The 9116-nt window shown below is 42.8% G+C and overlaps 1 protein-coding gene and 1 non-coding gene across 2 annotated transcripts in view; both read right to left on the bottom strand.

The window, feature by feature from the left end:
* DIAPH1 (diaphanous related formin 1) overlaps positions 1–9116 on the bottom strand; it is a 134687-nt gene that overhangs the window by 59595 nt on the left and 65976 nt on the right. The window lies entirely within an intron of this gene.
* LOC115873570 lies at positions 3013–3153 on the bottom strand. The gene has a single exon (XR_004048470.1). It is a non-coding gene; the product is annotated as a U4 spliceosomal RNA (small nuclear RNA).

Below are 9116 nucleotides of genomic sequence, written 5' to 3'. Positions count from 1 at the left end.
AATAATAATTTATAAATTATCAAGGGCTTATGGGGGAGCGGGGAGCGAGGGGGGAAAATGAGGACCTGATGCCAGGGGCTTAAGTGGAGAGCAAAGGTTTTGAGAATGATGAAGGCAATGAATGTACAAATATGCTTTACACAACTGATGTATGTATGGATTGTATAAGAGTTGTATGAGCCCCTAATAAAACAATTAAAAAAAAAAAGAGCAAGAACAGACTAGGAATAAGGAAGTAGTGATCCACTTTTGAAAAATGAGCTACTGAAAACCTTATGAATAACAGAAGACCATTGTCTGATACAGTGCCAGATGATGAGCCCCTTAGGTGGAAAGACATCCCAACTACTGCTAAGATAGAGTTGCTTCCTCAAAGAATAGCTACATAGATGGAGCAAAGCCTTTCAGATCTTCATGTGCTGATGGGACATGACTCAAAATGAGAAGAAATAGTTGCAAGCATCCATTAATTAGGAGTATGTAGAATGTACAAAGTATGGATATTGAAAAATTGGAATTCATCGAAAATGAAATGAAACATATAAAGACAATATCCTAGGCATTAGTGAACTGAAACAGGCTGGTATCAGCCTACTTGGGGTCAGAAAATCATATGGCTTAGTATGCTGGGAATGACAAATCCAAGAGGAATGGTGTTGTATTCATCATCATAATGAGTATTTCAAGATCTATACGAAAGTGCAATGCTGTCTGTGATAGGGTAATATTTATATGCCTATAAGGAAGTCTAATTAAGAGACCTATTTATGCAAACACTAAAGCCAATGATGAAGAAATTGAAGAATTCTATTGCTCAGGCATGCAATCAAGAAGCATAGATAATGATTGGTGAATAGAATACAAAATCTAAAAACAAAGAGGAAGGCTCAAGGATTGGAGAATATGGCCTTGGTGACAGAAATGAAGTTGGAGCTCACATGATAGAATTTTGCAAAACTGATTTTTCATTCCCTTTTCCAATAATATAAACAGTGACCATACATACACGTGGATGTCACCAAATGGAATATTCACTGTAATTGAGTTAATTCTAACTCATAGCAACCCTATATAGGGTTTCCAAGGTTGTATAATCTTTATGGGAGCAATAGCTTCATCTTTCTCCTAAGGAGTAGCTGATGGGTGGGAACCGCCAACCTTGCTTATGTGACAACAGGGCTCCTTTATGGAACACACAGGAATCAGAGTGACTATATAGGTGGGAAGAAATTATGTAGAAGCTCTGTATCATCAATCAAGTTCATGTTGAAGCCAAAAATTTAAAACAAGCCCATGAGGGTCAAAATACAACCATGGGTATATCCCACCTAAATTTAGAGACCACATCGAGAACAAATTTGAAGCACTGAACCTTACTTAATACATGAAGACTAGACAAGTTATAAGATGACATCAAGAAGATCATACATGATGAGCCAGTCAGGGTGCAGCATAGCAATGATGAAACATATAACTTTCCTCTAGCTCTTAAATGCTTCCTCCCCACCCCACTATCATGATCCCAATTCTACTTTACAAATCAGGTTAGACCAGAGGATGTACACTGGTACAGATAGGAACTGGAAACACATGGAATCCAGGACAGATTAACCCCTCAGGACCAGTGGCAAGAGTGGCGATACTGGGAGGGTGGAGTGAAGGTGGGATAGAAAGGGGGAACCAATTACAAGGATCTACATATAACCTCCTCCCTAGGGGATGCACAACAGAAAAATGGGTGAAGGGAGACACCGGGCAGTGTAAGATATAACAAAATAATGATAATTTATAAATTATTAAGGGTTCATGAGGGAGGGGAGAGCAGGGAGGGAGGAGAAAAATGAGGAGCTGATACTAAGGAAGGGCTCAAGTAGAAAGCAAATGTTTTGAGAATGATGATGGCAACAAATGTGCAAATGTTTTAGACACAATGGGTGGATGTATGGATTGTGATAAGAGTTGGAGGAGCCCCCCAGTAAAATGATTTAAAAAAAAAAAAAAGAATACATGAAGAAAGCAGAAGGTCATTAACAAGACAGGACAGAAAGAAAAGACCAAAGTGAATGTCAGAAGAGACTCAGATACCCACTCTTAGATACAGAGTAGCTCAGGAACATGGAAGAAAGGATGAAATCAAAGAACTGAACAGAAAATTTCAAAAGGGACCTTGTGGAAACAAAATCCATTATAATGAAATGTACAAAGATCTGGAGTTATAAAACCAAAAAGGAAGAACATGTTCATCGTGTGTTAAGGTGAAAACAATGAGGAAAAAAATTTAAACCTCAAGCTAAAATATTGAAGCATTCTAGGGGCGCACACACACACAAACCCCTCTAGCTTCAACCATGTAAATGTTATATGTAATATATATAGCACAGGCAAAGACTATAGGGGAATTTATAGAAATTAAAATACCTTGAATTGTTAGTGCAGTGGGATAATGTAGCAATATATCAAATTTTGAAACTGTAAGAAGGCAAGACAGAAGAGGTTCTGAGCACCATGTAGTTCAGCTTTGACACTGGGTTGGGATGAAACTCCACTCTGGCCACCAGTGATACAAGAAAAATGAAGTACCAGTAGGGTATTCCCATGAGCAGCCTTCTCGGTCCTGTTACAGAGGAATGGTATATTCGTTCAGCATTGCAGGTAACTGTATGCTGTTACTGTTACGTGCTGGTGAGCCCATTCTGACCCACAAGGACTCCACATAAACCAGAATGCATAGTGCCTGGTTCCGCACCGTCCTTACATTGTTGCAGCCACTGTATCCATCCATCTTGTTAGGGTCTTCCTCTTCTATTGCTGATGCGCTGCTTTATCAAGCATGCTGTTCTACTCTGGGGATTGGTCCTCCTGATACTTGAGACAGCTTATTTCTAGAGGCGTTCCGGCTGTCTTTCTCCAAACACAGATTTTTTGTTCTTCTGCCAGTACATTGAATACTCTTGTGAACACCATAATTTAAAGGCATCAACTCTTCTTTGGTCTTTTTTTTTTTTTTTTCAGTCCCCGGGGGGACTGTCAAAAATTGCCAATGCCGACTATATTTCAAGTCGTCACGGCGGGGTATTGGGAAAAGTTTTCAATTAGCAATAATCGCGCCTCGGGTACACCTCATTGGCTACGATATTGCCACTGCGCAAAGCTCTTTGGTCTTTCTTATTCATTGTCCAGCTTTTGATGCATATGAGGAGACGGAAAATACCATGACTTGAATTAGAAGAACCTTAGACCTGAAAGTGACATCTTTGCTTTTTAACACTTTTCAAGGAGGTTTTTTTGGTAACAGGCTTGACCAATCACTTGGTTTCTTGATTGATGCGCCATGGGCATTGAGTGTCAAACAATAAAGTACAATAAAGTCCTCAACAACTTCAATCATCTGTTTATCATGGCGGTGACTGGTCCAGTTGTGAGGTTTTTGTTTTACAGTGAAATGGAACCCATATCGAGAAGGTGGTCATCAATATTCCTCAGTGAGCATTTCAAGTCCTCTTTATCTTCATAAAGTAAGGCTGTGTCATCTGCATACTGAAAATTCTTCATAAAGCTTCCTCCAATCCTGATGCCATGCTCTTATGTAGTCCAGCTTCTTTGATTACTTGCTCAGCATACAGGCTGAATACAGCCCTGATGCACACCGTTCTTGATCTTAAACCATGTAGTACCCACAGGTTGCTATGAGTCGGCTTCGCTCGATGGCAATCAGGTTTTTTTGAGTGAGTATCCCCTTGTTCTGTTCCAACAACTGGCTCTTGGTCTGCATACACATTTATGAATTTGACATACAACCTTGGAAATGCTTGGGTTCCAGTGTTGGGTTTTTTTTTCCAAAGCAAGATTGAAAGGCTAACGCCAAAAATGGAAAGATGGAAAGTGTAGCATAAAAGCCTCTTGACACACCTCACTGAAAATGACATCTAAGACCAAGTAATTTCAATTTATAGAACTAAGTAAAATTTGTAAGGACAAAACCAGAAATGGGTACACACTCTACTGCAGAGGGAAGGAAGTGAACCTTCTCTCGAAATGAGTGTGACAGACAACAGTAGAAAAGAGAGACCCTTATCACCTAGCTGACTCTTTGGAAACATGCGCAGCAGTGCCAGGGCCCGGTGCTTCTAGCAGCTGCAAGCCTGACCTCTTTAGCAGATTCTAAGCCCTTTGCTAATGGAAACTACGGTTTTCAAACTAGGCACATGGCCAACGTAGTCTCCAAGGACTAGACTTTACGAATGCCTTGCCAGCCTTGCCCAGAAGGCAGACCCTACAACTTCCCTTTTATAACCTATGCTCTCCTCTGGAGTAAGGGAACTGACTGCCTGCGGTGGTCGCTAAAAGTCAGAGTTGTTGACCCGCCTTAGAAAGGGAGAAAGAGCTTTCACCTCAAATCTGCAGCTAAGTCCATCCCAGGGAACAGTTCCAGAAAGGACATGAGCAGTGACGATTTTATAATCCTGAAGCCAGGAAGGAATTTTCAGTATGCCCCCCACCCTCAAAAACTAGTATTATATTGTTTTCTTTCCATAAAATAGCCCCATGATGCGCTTGCTCAGTCTGATGGGGGAGAGGCTGCCACTGATATAAAAAGAAAGATCTGGGAGATAGAGCTGAGGCTCTGGAATCACCCAGGATGCAGCATTGCACAGCTAGCAAGGACCATGTCTCGACACTTTAAAACAAAGCCATTTAACAATTAGGGAAGGGTATGGTCTGCTGCCACACAGGAGGCTCTAAAAGTTCATGGGAAAACGCCACTAACTTTTCATTCCAATTTCCCCAGGAACATTTGAACACTTCTGCAAATGTTCATGTTCTCAATTGAGAACAGTCTGTAAGCTTCTCTCAAGAATTTGGGTAACAGGTTATCATGTCAAGAGAAACAAACTCTGCTCCCAGGTAGGTCCTAGCACTGCTTCTCCACTTCCTCTCCAGTCAGCTCCAGAGGAAATCCTAAAGATGAGGGCTCTGTCCGATGAAGGGGGGGCAGATGGCTCCATATCCTCTCAGCCCCAACCTGCGAGCTCCTCCCTCTTTCTCTAAGAAAACCAGTCTATAAACAAATGGCAAGGTTAGCAACAATAAAAAGATGCAGTTGGTGAGAGAACCTACCGATGAGAAACTAAGTAAGAGGCATCAAGCAATCACAATGAATGGACTATATCTGGCTTGATGCAAACAAACAGGCTGTAAAAACCACCACAACAAAGCCTCCTGCAAGACACTGGTAAATTCAACACTGACCCAATGATATTAAGGGATATTTCATGTCTTATCTTTTTTGTTAAGCCATATGGTGCGCTTTTAAACTAGGTGATGGGCACATGGGTGGTATTATTTTCTTTACGTGTGTATGTGTATTACATATATGTGTGCTTTTTCTTGGAAAAAAAAATTTTTTTTGAAGTCATACTGTCCCCTCGCCCCCCACCCCAGTCATAACTGATTCTTCCCCTGATAACTGACTGAAAAGGCTAGCTTTCTTCTGAGCTGGCCCTAACATTTAGACTACCACTTTACATATTTTTGTAACAAAGCTGACCTAAATCCAGGCTACGTGTCTCTGGATGAAGCAGAGGGAATGTTTTATCTGCTCTTTCAAAAGCCAGCATCCCTTTACTGTTTGGAGGTGTCCAGTACCCCAAAAGCATTGTCTTTGCTGAGCTGGCAGGGGCTTGCTGCATCTATTATCCAGGATGCAGGCAGCCGGCAGCAAGGTGAGTCCCTGATGAGCAACTGCTGAGTAGTGGCGGCTGCAGCCCCGCCTCAGCCTTCTCTCTCCCTCTCCTTCCCTCCCTCCCTCCCTCCAACCAGAATCCTCCCTAGCCAAGCTCTTTTTTTCCCCTGCGTCACAAACACAAAATGGAGTTAGCTAGGGAGTAAAAACAATCTGTCTAAAATGGCTGAATGCAGTAGGGAGTGCCAGGCAGTAGAGTGAAGGGAAAGGGCACCCCCTGCCGCCCAACACAGGGACCTTGTTTTTCTCTTTCTTCACCATTTTTGCATAAAAAGGACCAATCCTAGAGGGTACAGGCTAATTCTGTCATGACTCTTGATACCTATGTTGAACTCTCAAATTCAGAGTGATAACTGAGGCACAAGGAAGGGAAATAATTTCCAGTCTTTAAGACAGAGCCACTAGGTCTGCAGCCCTGAGTCTTGGATAGGAGCAACCGTTTCTAAGAGCCCACAGACCGGAAGGGAGGCCCTTCTATAGCACAGTATTCCCTAACTCCAGCTCATGAGCTAATGGTCTCCAGAGTCCAACAGCTACAGCCATCACTTCCCCAGGAATTCCTGTCCAGGCTTCTTTCAATGAAACCCACAAACAGGAAAGAGAGGAGTGGGGGAGCTCCCTGACATCCTGGAAACCAAGTTCTTAAGAACTGCAGGTGGGAGTGGGTAGGGGGAAAGGGCTTTGGGGAAACACTGTTGAGAGCAGCCTGGCTCTGAAGCCAGTTACACATGCAGGGCTGAGACGTGCTGAGCCATGCACATTCCAACCTAAACTTATATTTCACTTACTCACGACCTCACCAGCACTACTTCCAAGACGCTGCCTGTGGCACTGGTCCCTGTTCTACAGGAAACACCCTCGGTAATCTTGCGCTGCACCTCCCTCGAGAAAGCCAAATACCCTGTGACTAAAAGGGGACGGAACGGTGGAAAAGGCAGAAACAGCTTGAAAAATTCTGAGTCTAAAATAAAGTAAAAGTGTTCATGTTTTCCATGATCTAAATGAGGCAGCACAAATACAGGAGTTTATGCGATGTTTCTAAAATGAGTAATAGTGGTAGAAATATAGATAGTACATATACACATGAAGAGAGAATCACAAAAAGAAGTTTTTGTTTTTATTTTTTTAAATGGCCTTTGGTACCACTGCAGTTCTCACTGAAGAAGGAACGTTTTTGTGGAAGAGTCCTAGATCTCCAAAGCATGGCTGAAAGGTGAGGGCCCTTAATAAGCAGTTTCTATTCGCCTGGCAGTTCCATGGCCAGCTAAGAGAGGTCACTCAGCAAGTTAAAATGGATAGTGTGATCTCGCTCATGTGAGTGCAGAAAAAGAAGAAACTGAAGGGGTGGGGGTAAATGACGTTGAGCACATCAGAGACCAATTTTCACCAGTGAAAGCAAGGAAGGTGCAGGTGTAATTTTCATACAGTGCCATACTGTGTTAAGTAAAGATGAATGCACTGACCTGTATTTTTTGTGCTGGTGTTGTGGTAAAGCTACTTAAAAGATGGATGTCAGGCATTCGGACAGAGGAGCGATTTCAGTGCTTGCTATAGGTGCTATTTTCCATAACTGTTTATCAGATTCTACAAGAACTCAGATTCTGCAAAAGGAGAGCAGGATCCTGTCAGTGCTGCCCACATAGAGATGACTAGCTTAGAGCCCTCAGAGGTATAATACACATGAGGGAAGAGTTTAGGGATACACCACAAGATGGAAAACACAGAGCACACCACATGAATCGCAGTGATTCTGGCCCAAAGGTAGCCAGATTCTCATCCCTGACCGTTTGTACAAAACAACACATTGGCTCAATCCCACAGAACTAGAATGGCATGGGTGGAAAATGCAAGCTGTAAGGAAGGACAGAAGCAAAGTGGCAAAAATGGATAAGCCCAAAAGACAAGAACAATGCCAAAGAAGCCCAACGTGTAAGAACCCAGTGGGAGAGAGTTAAGAAGGGGCGGGATGAAAGTTCGGAAAGGGTGGCAGAAAAGCAATATTAGAAATGTAGGCACTTCACCAAGCATTTGACCATTCAGGCAGTACAGTCATCGACTTTCCCAGCACACCCAGGCCAGTGACTCAGTGAGGGAGTGCCCAGAAGAGATCTGCTTCAGAGATGTGGCTAGGTAGGGACTGGAAGGGCAGGTACTGCCCCAAGCATGGATGGCTCAGCAACTGGGTGGGGCAGGTTTATACCAGGGAACAGTGAAGCTAGAGGGCAGGGGAAAGGCATCATTATAAGGTACAAAGAATAAGTAAGGCCTTCCTCCCTTTAAAAAAAAATGTTGAGAAAAATATACACAAACATATTGAACTCTCATGTGTCCCTCAAGCAGCTGCAACCATAAGTGATAAATTGTTTTCACTTCTACCTCCAAACCAAAGCAACCACACTGCCACGGGGTTGATTCTACCTCATAGCAACTCTACAGGCCAAAGGAGAGCTTCCTCAGTGGGTTTCTGAGACTGTAACTCTTTACAGGAGTAGAAAGCCTCTCTTTCTCCTGAGGAGCGGCTAGTGGCTATGCACTGCTGACCTTGAGGTTGGCAGCCCAATATGTAGCCTATTGCATTACCAGCTTTCTTTCACTTCTACCCTACATGCTTCTAAATTCAAGGCATCATATATCATATAATAGTAATACCATACAGTCTTGTTTCAATATACATCACTGAAAGATAATGTCTACGAAAAATAAAGCCACAATACCATTCTCTACCACACCAATTTCCACTTGTTTCAAACGTCAATTGTTTCATAAAATTTGTGTGATTCTCAGTAAGGCCCATACATCACAATTGGTTGACATGTTTTGTTTTTCTTTTTTATTTTATTGTTGAGATTGACATGTTTCTTAGTTCCCTTTTTGCTTATTCTCTTGGAATATATTTGTTGAATAAATCAAGTCACGGATCCCTAGGAAAGTATGTTAGAACTTAAACTCTGAGCACTAGATTTGAGGGAGGTTAGGGTTTAGAGTGGGAGCCCGAAATCCATGTTGAGTCTCCACATAGGTTTGCCCTCCATTGAACTCTTTCTGACCAGCGAAGTAAAAAAGCTCTTCCTTTAGTAGACTGGGTTTGCTGCTAGGCCCAAGACTACTCAGGGACTTGGACCGAGTATGCCCTGACAGGGGGGTACCGTGGCTCCACAGTTATGAAACATGCCCCAACCAAGACGGCCTCAGAACCAATCCAGTAAACCTTTCTCTCTGCAATAGTGTAGGTATCTCAGCCATGGCGCCTTTTAAACCTCCACTACCCCTCCAGCTATGAATTTGTCTGCTGCCAATCATGATCTTGTGGTGCTTTTTTCCCTCTGCCTTTCCATTCACATGGCTGTGTATCCTGGACAGTTTGACAGCCCCC

This window comes from Echinops telfairi, unplaced genomic scaffold (genome assembly GCF_000313985.2).
Source record: "Echinops telfairi isolate 266 unplaced genomic scaffold, ASM31398v2 ScPeMD7_7469;HRSCAF=8507_0, whole genome shotgun sequence".
In the NCBI taxonomy this organism is placed as follows: domain Eukaryota; kingdom Metazoa; phylum Chordata; class Mammalia; order Afrosoricida; family Tenrecidae; genus Echinops; species Echinops telfairi.
The sequence above is the reverse complement of the archived record's forward strand: the minus strand, read 5'-3'. Positions and strand labels throughout refer to the sequence as shown.